Source organism: Lates calcarifer, linkage group LG19, assembly GCF_001640805.2.
Source record: "Lates calcarifer isolate ASB-BC8 linkage group LG19, TLL_Latcal_v3, whole genome shotgun sequence".
In the NCBI taxonomy this organism is placed as follows: Eukaryota; Metazoa; Chordata; class Actinopteri; family Centropomidae; genus Lates; species Lates calcarifer.
In genome coordinates, this window is record NC_066851.1 from 6110655 (window position 1) to 6126034 (window position 15380).

At 39.2% G+C, this 15380-nt stretch overlaps 1 long non-coding RNA gene across 1 annotated transcript in view; it reads left to right on the forward strand.

The window, feature by feature from the left end:
• The window catches only part of LOC127143636 (uncharacterized), a 60362-nt gene that overhangs the window by 8359 nt on the left and 36623 nt on the right, over positions 1-15380 (forward strand). The gene's annotated exons all lie outside the window — the stretch shown is intronic.

A 15380-nucleotide genomic window follows, 5' to 3' on the forward strand; every position in this document is an offset into this window, starting at 1 on the left:
GGAAGCTCATTGTCTATTGACAGGAGATGCATTTTTAAATTTATATGTGTAAAATATATATACATATATATTTATATCTAATTATGACCTTACGCAACATAGTGAGAGACAAACCAGGACAGATAATAACTAAAGCTGAGGGCAAAATACTTGAAACAGTGTCCTTTGTCCAAGGCCTGAAACTGCATTGAGGCTAAGGCAGATCAATCTGAATTTAGCCCTTCAAACTTGACTTTACTCACTGTGTTTACCATGGTGATATATCATAAGATTAAGGTCATTTAGATTATTAATTCTCTGTAATCCAACATTGGATCACATATCAGAGTATACGTAAGATCTGCTATGGATTAGATTACTGTTTACAAACAATGAAACGGTAATCCCCAATCCCAAAGCCAAAGGGCTTTGGCTGCTGAGATGTATGTATCTTTCACGATCTTCAAGCACTTACTATGATGCACTTGACACCTATAAATGATAACCATCACATTAGACATGATTTGTTTATTTTTTTTAATTAATTAAAGTCTGGATGTAATCAGATGTAAAGTATCCCAGTGTAAAACAAACGATAGCAATAATCCGCAGATCTGATGGATGAAAACAGTCATAGCTTTTCTTTTTCATCAGTTTACAGCTTTTACTTAAAATGAGATTTGTACACCTGAAGCACTTGTGGTGACAGCTACATGGAAGATGAGCAGCATAACCAAAAACAGTAAACACATACCCATGAATGCCTGTTGGAGGGCCTTGACCTAAGCATTTGCTCCCTTTCAGTTTATTTTTTGATGTGCCAGTGCAGACACTGTGTGGGTGTTTTGTTTGTTATTGCAAATGATATGCAAAATCATGCAGATAAACATGTTGGTAGCAGACTCTTGATTCATTTATAGATATATACATCTCAACAACAGTAACTCTTTCATGTGTATTTGAAATTCAGTGCATTTGTTTATTCTGCAGTTTATCTGATTACATGTAGTTCTGTATGTTGACAATAAATGGCTAATAGCTGGTGTTAGTCTCAAGCCCTGTTAGTAATATCAATCGCATGGCTTCTCAGTTTTATGCAAGGAGGAGCCATATTCCTTCAGTATCACTGGCCGGCGGTCTTTAACAGTACTGTTTCTTACAGTGGTCAAGTCTGTAATTCTCTTACATGGTGTCCCTGCTGTGATATGCTTGACACTTTTGTTATGATATGGGGGTTTTTCATCACTGTAAGATTTTGTGACTGTGTATGAAAGGAGGAGTCTTTTAGAAATTGTGATTCTTTGTTGAAATATTGTTTGATTTTGCCTCAGTAGATAAAGATCTTATTGTCACTGTCAACAAAACCTATGAAAAGACCAAAACTCGCAATTAACATTGGTATTAGTGTAGCTCTTAATATTTGCTTAAGCTGTCTGTGGCCCCATGCCAGTAGGTTTTTCCTTAAGACCAGTCACATCGCTCAGTGACATATTGCAGTGAAGTGATTAGCCTTTCAGCAAGAAATAGTGTAAAGGATTACAATTTACATTACAGTTACCACAGTTTGTTTGCTGTCATACTGGGAGTTTGATGGAGAGTTGTGATCAGTTTGGTCTCTATGTTCACCTCGGTGTGGGCAAGGTGGTGGCCTCAGGTACATGTTCAGGAGGCACCCCTATTTTAGAGTTGGGGTGTGTAACCACACTTCTGTGTGGCCTGGAGAGCTGTGTGCAGTCACCAAGACTATGGTAGCCACTCCAGATTGTAGGGCTGCTTGCATGTTGAACAACAATGTCTGGTTTTCAACATATCAATTATTGGACTCTGTAGTGTTGTTACTCAAACTGGAGCAACAATTGCTTTTGTTGGGGACTATTTGCAGCTGTGGATTGATACACATTTGGTCTAGTAAATATTTTCAACAATAGGGTGGTGTATGTGGAATCAACGCAAGTTAAACTTCAGTGTACACTGTAGTGATGTAATGAAGGAACATGTCATGCACTACAACATTGTTGCTCATTTGCAGACTTATTGGACAACAGTGTAATTCTGTGGCATGAGATTGGTTAATAGTAGCCAAAGTTTGAATTCTCAACAGACTACCACAGGAATACTTTGCACTCTCTTGCTAAGGCCAGCAGCTGTTGTCATATTTAGTCCAATCCACATAGAACGTATTGTAGCAGTGTCTTTGACCTTGGCCATACTAACATTTTATTAAATGTATCAATCCAGATTGTGTCAGAGACACACGTGAGATCTGAGAGCCTCTGCAGTTTTTTACATACATATTTTTTCCCCCTGCTGTATCTCCACACAGAGCTGTTTAAATCAAAGAAATCTCCCACTGTCTTTATGCTCTATCAACAGTATCTGTAGTGATTGTTTGAGGCTCCCAGTGTGGCTAGCTTGCTGATTTCACTGTAGGACCCCCCCCCCCACCTGCTCTAGTGGGTACGGAAGTAAAATCAGTGATTTAATGAATAAAAACTGATTTGTTCCTGCTGCGCCTACATGAAATATGTTTTTGCTCAGTAAATTTCTGCTATCTGTCAGCCTTGTGAAGACAGTGAATGTGTTAATGTGGATTCCCAGTACAATTCTCAACACTTTCAATGGATTCAAACAGTGCAACAGAACAGCCAGAAAAAGCATTGTTTTTAAACCACTTCTGCAGCAGAATTCACTTCATGTTTTCAACACCAATATTTTCGCCAAATGTAGCTAAATACACAGCAGTTTGTTAAAGACAGCCATCACTGACAAGCACTTTTACAGGCAACATACACAAACAGCTCAACGTGCTAAAGAAAAACAAGCTAAGTAACAGCTTATGCACAGTTCATGTGGGCATTTTGATTCTCTTACTATGTATTGCATTGAAACATGGCCACCACTGGAATCTATGGTTACTGTTTTCCCTACAAGCTGACTACAGCTGCTGTCCTGCCACAAGCAACAAACTTTTCAAAGCCACTTTTCAAGCTTACCGGGGAATGTTTGGTTTTGGGTGGAATATTCCTTTTAGGTTTATGAACTTTGGCCACTATAAATTTTTTGTTGCCGATTTGTTTGCCCCTCTTCAATCATTTCTCCTAATGTGAAGTATCATTTAAACTGAACTTACAAGCAAACGCTACCTTTTTAGGGGGACTATTTCTAAGTTTTCTCTTCTGCCCAATGTGATTTCTTGCCGGGAGCAGGTGGCGGTGATGGTCATTTGACAAGAGCTTCAGCCATCATTATGTTCACATTATGAGAGGGTAGAATACTGGGCTGGGGCTAGCTGGCTAGCATGCTAACTTAAGCAGAAGAAAAGAAGTGATAAAATTAGAAACAAAACATTTGAGTTGCGTTCCTCTGTTTCCACTGCTCTTGGTCAGGAAAGGAGTGAAGGCTGATGCTGAACTCATTTCCTGTAGGCTGGTAACAGCTGTTAATGCTAATGTTGGCTATGAAGTAATTGCTAAACTAACAAGTATCTCCTTTAAGGACAAGATATTCGTTCAGTGATCACATTCGTTGTTGAACCTCACAAGTCAACTAAAATCTAGCACACACACACACACACACACACACACAGTGTTACACACTGGGGTATTCCATTCTGTGGATGACAATTAACTAACAATACAGTGCTGTCCCAAAGCTCCAATTATTCCTAAAACAATATTTCTCCCTGACAAGGGCCACAAATTGGAACTTCAAATACACACACACTGAGTGGGGTGTGTGTGTTTGTGCATGTGCATATGTCTCTGTGTAGACTGGTCAGTACCGCAAACTGTGCAAAGCTTGGGTCATCAGTCTTCAAGGGGATTAAGGCTGTTGTCCCAGTTATAACCTGCTACCACACACACATACACAGGACATGCATACAAGGATGCAGGACACACAAATGCATGTATACACACGCATAGATGCACACACAAACAGACACACGCAATACACACTGAGGCACAGAGATGGCCACATTCACTGCAATCCCTCATTCACATTCACACAAACACATTACGAAGTGACACACGTACACAAACACAAATCAAAGGAAGAGCTACTGTCACAATATCCACAATACCACAACATTAACAATTCTCTCCTTCTCCTCTCTGTCTCTCTCATACACACACACACACACACATATACATACACACACAGTGGTGACAACCTTGGCCCTGGTCAGCATCGCTTCCCTAGCCTGGGGCTCTGTGAAATTATCCAAGCCTGAAACACTGGAATATACACATACGCGTGCTGATGTATGTGTGTGTGTGTGTGTGTGTGTGTGTGTGTGTTTATTTATGTGTGTGTTTGCTGGTAGGTGACATGCACAGTTTGTTTGCAGGATTAATGCTCTGTCTCTTTAGGCTACTACTCCTTTGCTCAGCCTGAGAGGGTTCACTGTGTGTGTCTGTGTGTGTGTGTGTGTGTGTGTGTGTGTATGTATGTATGTATTTTCAAGGACGTTTTACATAAGACATGTAAGTAAACACCAGTTTCACATCTACTCAATGTCAAATATCAGATACAAAATAAATCAATGTATTAATATCCTGTTCTGACATTTTGGTCCTGAGCCATTAAAGAGAGGTGTTCCTCTGGTCTCTGATCGTACCATATACCTGCTAGTATAAGACTAATTGAATTTGAACAGACATGGATTGAGACAGAAGCTTCACAGTGTGTCAGAGCATAGTGCAAATATGAGCAAGAAAATGAAAGCATCGAGTAGACAGACAGTATATGAAAGCAGGATTTCTGGATTTTTTTGGGAAACAGGCTTATTTGCTTGCTTGCTGTAAGTTTAACATGAAGATTGTTACCTCTCTTATATCTGTCTGTTAAATGTTAAGCAGGTCAGCTTAAATACTGGAAATATAATAGGATGACCACATTTTGTTTTTGTACAGATTGAACAAACAGGATATAATGTGTCAATTAGTGAGGTATAGAGCTGCAGGTAGAGACAGGTTTATTTGTGCTTACAACTTCTCATTTCAAGTGTTGCCTCTGAATTCACAGGCCATTTATATTTTCACTGAACTCCTGTGCTGCAGGCTATGTATCAGTAAAACCAGTGAGTCCATAGTTCACCAGAGCAGTTAAAACTTTCAGTGCTGAGGCTGACCACTAACTCTCTGCATGCTTCCCTGCCCTGGAGGTTGTTTAAGGCTCTTAGTGGAGAGAAAATGTCACTCAGTAACTATGTTTCTATCCCAGAGTCAAACTTCAAGAAAAGTTTTGAAATGTCACTGTGATCAAAATAGGAATTTTGGTATAAATCAGTTTCCAGAAAACAGGTCCAACATCCAGTAGCTGTGTACCACAATTTCATCGGTTGTTCCCAAAAAAGTTCAAACTGGGCTGGCTGGACACTTCTTGTAGTGGAGAAAAGTCCTAAAACTGTTTTTAGTATGCATCATATATTATTATTAAAAAAAGGTTAGATAATCCATACTCTTCCTCCATCATTGAGAAGAAACAAAGTGTATTTATCACAGTTGACCAGGTAGAGTGGTATTGTTACCTGTCATGTATCCAGATGTCAGTATCTATCTTGCCAGCTGTAAAATGGCATTAGTTAGTAGCTTTGTTACAGGATTTATCAGGAATGATGGCTGGAAACACTACCATTATCATGGATCCCTTCTGCTGGGTTTCCTGCTCCTTTTAGAAATGAGCCCCAAAATCATTCATGTCCCAATAGGAGATCCAACCTCAATACGGCTACTTATCATCTTTTTCCATAAAACATAGTTATTTGGCAGCAATTTATGCTGACTCATCACCGCCATGGGCCTCCTTTGGATCTGAAATATTCATGGTCCTTCAGATACATTTTCACATCCAGTCGACGCCTATGGCAATGGTGAAACTGTCCAGGGCTATGAAATATGCAAAGGGTTCTGCTGTCTGTATGTTATTTCAGTGTATGGATATGGTTGCATGTGCAGATATATAGATCATGCGGGGGTGCACAGTTTTGCAGGAGTTGGGAAATCTTTATCCTCACAGAGCTGGACATGTTTGCAAGCACCACACGTCCCCTAAGGTCAGATTTCTACTGAGCCGCAGGGCAGTAAATGTGGATATCTGTCATAATAAAATGAACCCATCCTATAAAATGTTTTTAATGGGATGGCAACCCAAAAACAGAGCAGAAATATATTTTATTATCTTAGCTGGCTTATGAAAAACTGTTTCCAATAATCATGGAATATCATACATTTTCAAATAGCATCTGCAGCCTTGATCTACCTCAATCTACAGGTCTTTTGTTGAAGCAGGCTTATATTCCAAATCTTCTCTGTTCCTTAGTTAAAGCAAATTCAATCTTACCTCCATGTTTACCTGTTATGTTTGTAAACTCACTGTAATGGAAATTTCCACAGCAGTATTTCCATCAGTGCAACAGAGTCACATCATACTCACCATTTTGTTGCTCTGCCTCTTTTTTAAAGCCTGGTCATACCAGAATTGAAAAATGCAAAATTTGCCGGCAAACAAATCTATTAATTCCAAAGTAACTGCCACAATTAGTTCAACTTTGACAAATTTTTGCCATCGACTGATAAAGCCATCTTGAAAGTGCTGACCTATAAGGGGATGGAGAGCCAAGGAGAGTCTCAAATGGAGGGCAGTATTGTTTCCTATTAGCTATGTTACTCCATCCTCTTTTATTTAACCTCTTATGAGTATAAATGTCACCACAACAGAGGTATGGGTTGCAGACAGTTACAAAACAGGAGTGGTTGGTACAAAGAAATCTTTTGCATACACCGTACAAGCTCAGTGTTGTGTTAGTAAACACGCTAATATGTTTGCAAACCTCCCTCCAAATCATCGATTGACTTGCTAGTGTGTTAGCATTTAGCTCGCCTGCTATTGTAGTTCACCTACACATTTCACTGTACCACTTTTGGTTATTACTATGCCTTAAAGCTTAAGCCAAAATCTGACAAGAGTTAAGAGCTGAAACAGCTCATAAATGAACAAAGCAGGTCAGCAGAAAATGAACATTTTCATTCTTAGTTTAAGTGTCTTTAATGTGAAGATTTGCTATTTTCCTCACTTTTCTTACTCTCTCGACATTTTTTATTTTTTCACATTAAACATTGATGAAATGACATGAAAACAAATTTCAGTTGTGTCCCTGTAGTCATTACACATTAGATTTTTCTTTACATTTTTTTTTAGTTATTCTTAAAGGTCAGGATGTTATTAAGCAAGCAGCTAAAATGTCATCATATGCCACGGGAAATTGTTCACACTTCCTGCTAATAAAGACTTCAGTTTCAAAACATAAGCCATCTTCAGTGTGTTCAGAATTTCAAAGACAGGAGAGAAGCTTTATACAGGAGTTAGAATACAAATGATCACTGGCTATTTTTAGTGCTCTGTATCCCCTGTATCCCGGCGCGTGCTAAAGCACTCAAACGTGTGCACATTGCCGCACACACACACCACACCACACACACACACACCACACACACACTGTAAGACAAAGACACATGCACACACAGCACAATCTGGCATGCCCTAACAATGAGAAATGGCTACAAGGTCTCTGTGTGTGTGTGTGTGTGTGTGTGTGTGTGTGTGTGTGCACGCGTGCATGTGTGCGTGCGCATGTGCATGAATGCATGTGTGTGTGAAAGGAAGGCCGAGCAAGAACAAGAGCAAAGTAGAGAGAGGATGAAATCTGAAAAGCTGAAGAGAAAAGGACAGGAGGACCATACAAGATGCAAAACATGTCTCTAGTAATTTGAATAGCAAAAGAACCACACGTATAGACTTTGAAATAGAAATGTCATCCTTTGCTGTTTGCTGTTTCAATGAAATATTGTTTTAACATGGAATGAACTATGTACAAACAAAAGTCACACATGCACTGTTTTCAATCTTGATGGTGAATATCAAATAGCACAGTTAGATACTGTGTAAATGTCATTTGTCACCACTGACTGATCAGAGCACCAGGTAGATCAACAAAGACTCTGCAGGCACTGCCTTGATTCTTCTCCTACTCTACTGTACATGTAGGAGGATAACAAATGAAAATGCTGCATGATTACTGAAGACAGTATGCACTGTGAAAAAAGAAGAGCTTTTATTCTGGAGATAGTATTAATTTACAATTAATAAAATTACTTCTGAGTGTCTGGAGGACTGGGGCCCGCGGCAGTTGCCTGCTTTGCCCGCTTCGTCATCCAGCCTTATCAGCATGGCAAAGGGAACTATAAAAGTCAGTAAGAGAGTCTGTGAAAATGACACCACCCAGATGTACCCATACTTTATCTAAAGACAGAACTCTGGTCACTGGTCATGTGATGTCAGAGAAACAAATGTGCACACAAAGAGGATTACAGGGGATTACAATTGCAGCAGTATTTAAAATCATTGAGACTGAAGATCATTTTCACCATAATACAACTTCATCTGTTGTACTTATATGAAACTCTGTGGATTTGTTCAGTCTTAAGGACCTTGTGTGCAAATACTGAATCTGTGCTGCTTTGTCCCAGAACTGGATTCAGTCATAATCTTTGGCATTAGGCTGTGTTAATGTTAACCTTTTTACGTACATATTGTGTGTGTGCGCATGCATGTGTGTCTGACAGAGAGAATATCCACATATGCATACAGCCAGAGACATTACAAAGACCTTGATACGGCACGTGTGTGCGTCTGTGCAGCTTCTATTCCCAGTTATTTGATATCTAATCACCATTTCCACTATAAGTCTCAAAAGGGATTGTTCTGTCTGTCTTTGTGTGTGTGTGTGTGTGTGTGTGTGTGTGTGTGTGTGTGTGTGTATGGAAGTGGCTTGGGGAACAGTCAGAGGGAAGCTGATGTAATTTCAGTTTGAAATCTCATCATGAATTCTTATGGTCTTGTCTGTCTATTATTATAAGCTTTGTGTGTGTGTGTGTGTGTGTGTGTGTGTGTGTGTGTGTGTGTGTTCATACAGTGTGAGTGTGAGAAGATGGACAAAGTAGACAGATGAGGATTTCTGTTCACTGTGAAGCGAATTATACAGCACATACATCTAAAGACATGGGGTATGTTGCAGGTGGCTCAGTTTGTGCCTTTACGTGTACGTGAGTGAACGCAGACATGAAGTCTATCTCTGCTACCACTGTTTTCTTTCACTTCATCCTTTTTCACAAGCCTTTTATGTAAATTGTAAGAGCTCTTGCGATGCTGGGAGAGCATCTGTTTACAACCTTCAAAAACACACAGAAGCAATAAATAAGGTTGCTATGAATGAATGGCATTTGCAGCAGTGCTTTTCATAATGAGCAAGCATTGTCTGTCCCCTTCCTGCCCTTCAGCGTGTTCTCTCCTCCACTCTTTGGCTGCCTCTTGATAGACACAAATCAAAGGTGGAGCATGCAGGGGAAAACATGCTGGATACACACTCAACTCCCACTTACAGACTTTCATACAAATCTGTGATTTGCATTGTCATTGGATCAGGTTTTGTGAGCCTGCAATTAAACAGGTAGATTAAAATTTATGGCACAGATTATGTCAGATTTATGGATTATATTTATTACTGGGTTCCCTTATTATGGGTGAGTCCAAATTTGCCTGAGTAGATTTTGGAGCAATGTCTATAGTAAAAGTCAGAGCTTTGAGATCTAACTGTAATCCAAGAGACACTGCCCCTCCCTCATTACCTACCAAGAAATGTGCCTGTGCAAGACCCTATATTCCCACACTGCTTTAGTAGAACTGGTCTGTGGCAACGGTCTCTGCAACCCAAGCTGGATCAGATGTGAGCCTGTCTAACATGTCCTGTTACATAGATTGATATCTGCTGCTTGTAATCATCTTGCATCTACATCAGTGTTATAATGTAGAATGTGAAGGACTGACAGAGCTGGAAACACTCTGACAAACATCAGCCTCAGACATCAGCTCTCCTGCTTTGTGCCTGGACCAGCTGGTCAAGTTGCTCTTACAAAAGTCATAGCGACCGGTCCGAATATCATGTGTGTTATAAGAACAAGATATCATAGTTGTCAGAGTGTGGCTTTTCAAAATGTGAGCAAATATATTATTTCTCTGTGCAAAACACAGTATGAGTTTGGTTAAACAGTTTTCTATAACATGAGCTTATTATTAATGGAATACAGTGATATATTACATATTACGTGGACTGCACTTACATAGTGCTTTTCTTCACACTACAGCTCACATTCACCCATTGTGTTGCTTTTCTGTATTTATGTCAATACAAAAAAGCTAAAAATACTGGCTAATATATCAGCCTGGTCAGTTATAAGTATCGCTAACATACATTCCTGCTAGCTTCTGATGGAAAATAATAGCAAATGTGTCATGCATGTAAGCTATAAAACATGCATACACATATACATGATTTATAAGAAGGGAATGTATTCAAATGTTAGTGTGTTTACAGAGTGTAAACATAACGGTGTCTGTTTACAAGAAAACTCTACAGATATTCTTAAAGTCTACATTTTGGTTGCATGAACCACAGGTGTGCTCTTCTGAGTCTGCTCTACTCTACAAGTAACTATGGTTGTTTAGGTACATTTATAACAAAAATCACATCACCAATGTGCACAATGCAGCAATATATAACCCTGTCTCAGCACTAACTTCTCCGACTGCGACACTGCTGACAGATCACATGAAATAGGAAAGCAGTTGTCCAAAATTAACCCTCAGCTAATGTGCCAAAGATGGAAACATAATGAAGGCCAGCGGTGAAATAAATGATGTTTTCCTTCTACCAGTGTCCATTAACTCAGTGCTTATTTGAACAGAGCACACTGCGAGCTGTCCACCTCATGTCATGTTAATTATCACCTGGATGAAAACACTCATGCACTCATACACTTTGCCACTGCACACCCCCACCTCCACCCCCCCACACAATCTTTAAGCAGATATGGATTTTATTAAATGTTGTAATGATATTACATTTAATTACATTCTAACAATTAAATTACTGTCCATTGTACATTAGAAACTGTTACATGTGTCTGTTTTGGTCAGATAACAATGCCAAGAGCAGAAGAAAACATAAGCTGTTCATTTAGGGTCATTTAATATTGTTAAAGATGGATGCAAGTTTGAGTCAACTTTAAATTAATTAATTTAATAAGTGTTAGAATGGAAAATTAGACTTTAAGCAATTTCTTTGTGCGACTGCTTGGTGACAAATTCATACAATTACTGATTTTCTATAAAACATAAGTCACTTATTTAACTAATGTTAACTGTAACGTTTTCAGTTCTGCAAATGTGCTAATGGGTCCTGAAGTTAATAATAGCATTATTTGTTTACAACTACCACTGACTGACTGGCTGCATTGTTACCTCAACCCACTTCTGGGGCACCACATTCAAATCTTCAAATGTCCTGAAAAATTTGGTGGTCTTTGTAGTCACACCAGATAAGTGTTAATGTACAATTACTACATTTACAAAGTGCTTTGTATGTGTTTTTACACCACTCTAATAAAATCCACAGATCTAATTTTCTCCAACTTTTTTTTTTTTCTTTCAGAATGAATCAGAACTGATTGAACAAAACGTAACATTTCTGTCACTTACCCATCACATTTAGATTGTAGTAATAGGTTTCCAATTGCGTGTCTGTATTTACAAAATTACTAGTTTTTGTATTTGGGAAAAACATTTTGTAGTCATCTCCTTGTTGTTTGGAATCAGATGCAATAAATGTGATGTGTGTGTGTGGTGTGTGTGTGTGTGTGTGAGAACTTCTTAAAAAGACATCATTTTCAAGCCTCCATTATGTTGTCAACCTTTGAAAAAGCAGACGTAAGATTCCTGGAAAACATGTCTCATGGAAATGAATAAATATTGCTCTTTATTCCAAAAACATGAGCAAGACACTTTATTTCCATTGAGGCTGACAATAGAAAATTAGCATTGTATCTGGAAGATCCCAGTCATTACTGTCAACCCTCTCTGACCTCTCTTGGCTAAGTTAAGATTGAGTCACACTTTTCCTCAGACAGCGATAATGCTTAAAACTCTGATTCATCCATTAATGCTTCCAACATAGTTCACATATGTGATGCCTCCTTTTGTGATCATTCCTTTAATGTAACTGATACAGCTTTTATGCAGTGCTGATGAATACCAAACCCAGGAACTCCTCTATGAATATTCTTTGGTCAGCTGATGCTACCTGTCTATCTCTGCTATAGGAGATAGTTTTATATGACAGATAAGCCTGGTGGCTTCTACTGCAAGATGAAAGGAAATGAGGAGGAAATATCACAGCGCTCCCCGGGGACCTGCTGTCCACCCAAAAGGCTGTGGAAATTGATGAAATCTAGAGTCAAAGAGCTGGAAGCAGGCGACATATCTCTTCTATAGTTTGCCGTGGAAGTAAATGATAATAGTGAGGAGGAAGGACGACAAGGAAAAAAAAGGATAGGAAAACATGTTGAGGACACCATGTTACGTGGTTGAGCAGCGATTCCTAAAATAGTATTGCAGCTGTTTGGATGTGGCTCCAGGAGCTCAGGGGATTTCTCCAGTGCACCTCCGGTGTTATCTTCACACTGCTGCTGGCAGCATTGTTTTAAGTGATTCTCCGTGTCGGTGTTGTTGTTGTTGTTTACCGGATACTATGAGGAAGAGCAAACATTAAAATTCATTGCAATATCACAAGGTAGAGGTGATGTGTGTGAGTGGGATTGTGTTTACAGAGCCACCATGCAGAACATAACCTAAACTCCCACTAAGGGTTTGGATTTACATTTAATGGAAGAGTAGAATCAGATTTCAAACATCTGTATGCTGTTTTATCAACCTGGAAACTCCAAAATCCAACTGTGAGGAATCAGCGAGGAATGTGGAAATTGTGGTTCTCTATAAGACAATTTGTCTTTGTTTGCATGTGTGCAGTGGTAACATCACCTTACAGGATTTCTGGGTATGCAAATTCTCAAATTTCATAAATTTCATTCCCACCAAGGGCTGTAATTATGAGAAAGAATGTTCATTTTATATGATCTTTAAAACTTTAGTTGCAGTGTTTGACCGTTTTCTAAACCTTTCCACTCCAACAATTGTGCAGTCCTTGCTTAGCAAACACAGCTAGGCACAACCTGTCAAGCTTTAGATTTCTCCACATTTCAAAACCAAAAACAAAAGTGCAAAAGTGTAAGGAATGGGTTAAAAGTTGGGTTTGTCTGCACCATTCTACACAGCAACCTTTATGATGGCTAGCTAACTTGCTAGTGCAGTAGTAACCGACCATTGTATATCTGCTGCAAGATATGTAGGCGATCTGTGCTGACAAAGACAGGAGATACAACTAATTTCTACCATTTGAAAAGGTGATGTTTCCATCCAGCTATCACAGAATACTGAAACTTCAGAACAAGTGTCTCGTAGCAATCACTCATGTCTTCCTTTTCAGTCATTGCCCCATATGAGAAGAGTTCAAATAGTGGAGTGACTTCATTTTTATTTTACTTATGCACATAAGTCACTAGAATGATCAGTAATGTTGTGCAATATCCAATATACATGTGGTATTTATTTAAAAGTATTGTTGCTGTTGAGTTGTTTAAATGTAGCTGTTATATCATGTTGGAGTATCAAATTATTAACTCAAAAATAAATGATAGTTTAGAACCATTATAAACCTATTTAGTTTATTTAAGATCCTGTTTGTTTAGATTTTCCTCTGCTGTCTTTCTTGCTGGGGCTTGTGTTGCCTGTGATTACTTGTGACAGAAATGCACACATCAACACCAGGGAAAGAAGCTCAGGGATTGGATTAAGTGTGGATCTTGGATCATCTCTGCCCTCAGTGTCCCCGATCAGCCGGCCAGAGCAGCCGGATCAAACATCACCTGAAGCAGTGCGATCGACCTAGAAAGAGAAGGAAGAGAGCCTGCTGATGTTCAGTCACAGGAGAGTTAAATGGATGGAGTAAGACTCAGGCTCGCTCAGAGACCTGGCTCCATCACAACATTCGGGATCGAGCCGTTGCACTTGATGGGCGGACCGTGTTCCGCGCTGACAGAGCACAGGACTCCAGTGGGACGAGAGGAGGCGGACTCTGTGTTTACATCAGTGATGCTTGGTGCTCAAATGCAGTCAAGCTGGATGGATGGACAGTGTTTACCGAGATGTCGTGTGTGTTGCCACCAGTGTGTTGCTGTTGTTTACGTTCCTTCAGATACACTGCTTTTTGTAAGTGGTGCACAGGGACTATATCTCCAATTTTGTTGTGCAATCTTGTGTTGCATAATGATAATAAAATTGATCTTCAATATGTGAATATACTTGATCTTCAAATTAAAAAAATACCCTGTGGAGTTTTCTTGTAAACAAACAAGTTACTTTATGTTTGTATTCAATGGACCTCACCGAAACAATGTGTGTATCTTTAAAGTCTAAGTAACGGTATTAAATGTATACATAGAAAATGATCAATATTGATCACTATGAATATGATATTGTGATAATATTTAGGGTCATGTTAACCCAGCTCTACCATCCATCCTTTAATCCATTCCTCCTCCCAATTCTTCATGCAATCCCCTTCTGTCCAGATAGGCAGAAGTCCTGGGATCATCTCACATGAATACATCACCACACTCTGTGCATGATTTCTCACATGTATTAGGCTCAGCTGTTAAAAGTGTGCACACGTGAAAGACAATAAGAGACAGAGAACGTGCGTTAGGTTGGGTTTGCCTGCCACGTGTGTGTTCCCAGAGAGAGAGAGAGAGAGGCGTGTTTGTGTAGGTGGAGGGCACGAACAGCTGAAGATTAATGAAAGAGAAAAGAGCAAGTCTTTATTCTGGACAGATAAGCATTGTAAACAAACAAAGAATTATTATTTTATGTAAGAAAGGCTTTCAGAGAATGGCCCTGGAGGAAACTAGAGCTGCTCTAGTAAACATAATAAAGGGTTCCTTCTGCCTTTTTTCTCATTCTCTCCATTCTTTGCTCATTCCCTTCACAGATAAACACTCTGCTTCATGTAAATCACTCACAGTATTATACATTTCTGTGAATCTGACGAAACCAGTTCAACCAGTAGTGACAGAATTAAATAACTCAGAGAGAGTGTACGACAACCCTGAAAACTCAAGCAATTTTATAACACAGAAAACAAAAATGTAACAGCAATATGAGGGCTGCTCAGTATTGTCCTTATCAACATTTATGTCTGTTTTTATCATTGGAAACTGAGGAATGTGATCCATGACTTCCAATGCATCAGCCCAAGAATCCCTGGAACCTTGGCTCTCCATCAAATCACCATTCAGTGCTTGTTGAGTTGCCTGACAACAACAAATATGTCAATGAAAACACCTGTTTGGCCTTACTGAAACACAAAGCATCACAGTCAAAGTGGTTAAGAT